Here is a 4,030-nt window from a genome sequence, read left to right on the forward strand (position 1 = left end):
TCTGCAGATGCAGCTTAGGGCCGGACTTGCCTACCGGGATACCGGGAGATTTCCTGGTGGGTCAGCGCACCGGGCCCACACAGATGTCTATGTGGCCCGACGGCAGCCTAATGAGGTCCTGCATAGGTTCCTGCTTCCCCTAACACTGCAAAGACATCAACGGCCGGCACCCTGACCAGTGAAATCTGCAGATGAGGTAAAAGAATGCGGGAGTGAGAATGGGTGAATGAATAAGTAAGTGAGTGAATGACTGTATAACTTTTTAGGGGCAGAAGTGGCATAGGTAGGCTATTTCAGGGAGGGAGGTGGCACAGGTAAGCTGTTTCAGGGAGGGCACTAAAATTACCTTCATGGTTAACCAATGCTTGATAATATCGTCTAGGAAGACATGTTTAGGAGACGTATAGAAGATCTTTTTGTTAGATCTTCCAAAGCTTTGTTACATAAATATATATTTTTTTAATTTGTAGGGAATAAAGTAATAATTACATTGAGTAACATTTATTGCAAATTTAATGAGAAAGATATAGTATTTGGAGAGTGTTATAACCGCATTAAACAATGGTAGAGTTTACAAAACATGAAACACTTTAATGTAATGGTTTTGAAGATGAAGTATGCAAAAAATGTAGTACAGATTTCTCAGTGAAGGGTTAAGAAAGAAAGAAATTTTTCACTTATCTGTACCACAGAATGTACTCAAGATTAGCTGTGCATGTGTAGAAATTTGGTTTATAGATAAATTGCAAGACATGAATATTATCGGTTAATGTAGCCAGGAAATAGTAATAGATAACAAGAACAGAGGAAGAGATGACCCTTTAGGAGTCAAAACTGTCCATATCGACATAACAATTCTTAAAGGGACACTCAAACCATCATGACACTGTAATGTGTATGAAAGCTGAGTGCACCCTTTAAATTTTGGAGCTGACAACCTTAGAAACAGCTTGTAGTTTAAAAATTGTGTAATGTATAAAATGGTAAAGTGGTAATTTTCCCTCTTTTGTTTTTTTAAAAGCTCCACAAAATGTCCCATGGCTTACCAAGGCTGAGCAATATTTATATTTATGGTTTGAAGCCATTGAAACGGCGGCTATTGCGTTTTATATTCCTACAATCAATACCTCACAAATCTGTGAAAAAACTGAGGAAGAATTTAGTGTAATCTGTGTGCCAATATTTTCGCCATTAATTTAACGTCTTGATTTTTAATATGACTGGTTGAAAAGCAGTTACACTGTCTGCTGGTTTGTTGGGTTTGAGAAGTAGTATAATTCTCAGTTAGCTAATCAAATGTGCTAGTACCTATCAAGTGTGGGTGTCAGATTTTGTAGAAATCACTTGTGTATCCATTAGGGCCCGGGGATTTGCCATGTTTACATTTTTTAATGTCCTATGCCACTTCTTTTCGCTGTATTGAAGCATTTAAGATTTCCCTCTGCTCATTTGTAAGCTTGGTCAGCTGTAATAGCTCTATACCTTATGTTTTATCATCAGGATCAGTTTTACACAGCTGTTGATTATAAGTATTAAACAATTTACAAGTTCCGAGGGACGACTCACAAGCATACACTCCAAGGCCCTAACATGACTGACGTGTCTTGTCGAGTCTTCTTGCTATGATACTCAGAAGCTTACATGCTTTATTTTTAGTATGTTCCAATTAGTGTTGGGCTCGTTCTAGTAATAAGGACTATAGTAATTGTTTACTCTGGGAAAGTACGTTCCTATTTTGATCTGTGCCTCAGAAACACCTTTGATACCTGCTCATTAAGGAAGTTGAATTTGTTGAGCAATTCTCCGTTTTTGCAACACATATGCAATATTATGTCTCCTGATCACTATCTTATGATATCCATGAATTTCCCCCCCTGAGTTTCCAGAAACAATTTAGAGTCTGGATTGTTTGCTTAGTACATTGGGAAAAAACTATCTCCCAAATCTCTCTGGAGGCGAATGGAGAAACAACATGTGTGTGATGCCTTCATGTGGTCTGACCTGTGTTAGCATCTGCTGTCCCTGTCTGTCCAAAGTTGAGTCCTGTATTGTATTGAAGTCACCTCCCAATATCACTCTACAAGATAAAAAATCAGACATTAACTCCAACATTTTACAATAGAATATTAGGTGTAAATATAACAATTATATAGTTTGCCTCCCATTATTACCTCCAATAAAATATAATGTCCGTCTGGATCTGTTACTGAGTATTTACTCTCATATTGTAGAGAAATTAAATATGTTTGACACTCACTTTGAATTTGATTTATAAGAGACGGATATACATTTATATATCCACCTGTCTTTCTAGGTACCCATGTCATAAGCCAACCAGTGCTTCTCCTGTAGAAGAACTATAGGTGGATTTAACAGTTGTAAACTGTTTAGAATTTTGCATCTCTTGACTGTGGTATACAAGCCTTTCACATCCCAACAAAAGTTTAAGTTTACCTGAGGGAGTTATGTTGTTTCTATTGGTATTACCCAAAGTGGCCAACATATTTATCGCTTCACCAGGCAATATCACAGATAATATTTTTATTTTATTGAGGGTCCACTGTACCAGCTCCAAGGGCCCTCCAGTATTTTAGATGAGGGTGAGGACATATCATAACTGACACACTCAGGTATGGCTAACACCCTTAGAACATAACACAACATTTTGAGAAGAAATAACATATTATTCTTAAAAATTTAGGCCTCTAAGATGGCCTCTACCCATCGCAAACGCTGAGTTTGTTTAGCTTGGGTTGAGCTTCTTCTGGCATGTCTAACATGTAAGTGGGTTCTCGTCTGTATAAAGCAGATTTGGGGCTGATAGCATCCAATTTCGGTGCGTTTTTAAAAGTTGGTGTGATTTAACATTTTCCAGAAAGTTCAAGATTTTTAAATCATTTCGACAACTCTTGTTTTCCTGGTCTTACAATTTGTCCAGGAGCACCTGCACTGTTGTAGATTGTTTAGTAAGATCATATTTTAGAATAGAAACAGTATCTTTCAGTTGATCTTCTAATTCTGTAATCCGTGGGAAATTGGTTGCTATCTGAGGCACAGTGTTTCCATAGTTTCCTGAATCTCCAATAACCTGGCATCAAACAGTGGCCAAGTGTGCCTCAAGGCTTTGTCATTGGATTCTGCACTTCTGTGGATGTGGCTTTTGTAGGCTGCTGTTCTTGTTTTTCTTTCGGTTTTGCCATTGCTTGTGATTTTCTTCCGTGGTTCTAGGTACCAATATGGGTGTGAGGCAGAGGGGGCCATGTGGGTTCAGTGGTTTAAGCAGGGGGGGGCAGAGGGGGCCGTGCCCCCCTACATCATGCTGTGTCCCCCCAATTGAAACGCTGTCTTTTTTTGTGCAGCCGTGATTGATGCGGAGGAGAGAGAAAGGCACTAAGTCTGGGGATGCATTGGTAAGTCTGGGGGGGCAGAGTGGTATATCAAGGGGCAGAGTGGCATATATGGGGTATAAGGCATATCTGGGTGGCAGTGCCATATCAAGGAGGCAGAGTGGCAAATAGGGGGTATAAGTGTCTGCAGATGTGGAACAAAAAAGAGGGCCATTTACCTCACCCAGATTGCCATGTCCAACACTGCCATATCGTTTATTTGGGTACACTATTCACAGTTGCCGACATGGCAAAATTGCTCAGGGACCAAAAAACCCTGAGACCCATGGGGTTAATACTTTCCACAACATACTCATTTCCATGTATTCCTTACTCCTTCACTTTCCTTTCCATTTGAGGCTAATTCTATCTGGCTAATAAATCCCTTACTGTTACTCATTGCTGTTACATGCTCAGCATGGCTTTACCACTTTCTGACACTAATAGCCCTCTCTCGTCCTTGGTGATTTCTACATCTCCAGTGACAGCCTTATGAGCTATGTGATCTCTAGAGAAAAGAAAGAGTGGGATGGAGAGAAGAAAGGAAAGGGGCAAAAGAGTGAGAGAGGATATAGACAGGGAGACAAAAGACAGAAGAAAGAAGGGAAGAGAGGGAGATATTAGAAAGAAGGAGACAGACAAGA

The sequence above is a fragment of the Spea bombifrons genome, chromosome 1 (genome assembly GCF_027358695.1).
Source record: "Spea bombifrons isolate aSpeBom1 chromosome 1, aSpeBom1.2.pri, whole genome shotgun sequence".
In the NCBI taxonomy this organism is placed as follows: domain Eukaryota; kingdom Metazoa; phylum Chordata; class Amphibia; order Anura; family Pelobatidae; genus Spea; species Spea bombifrons.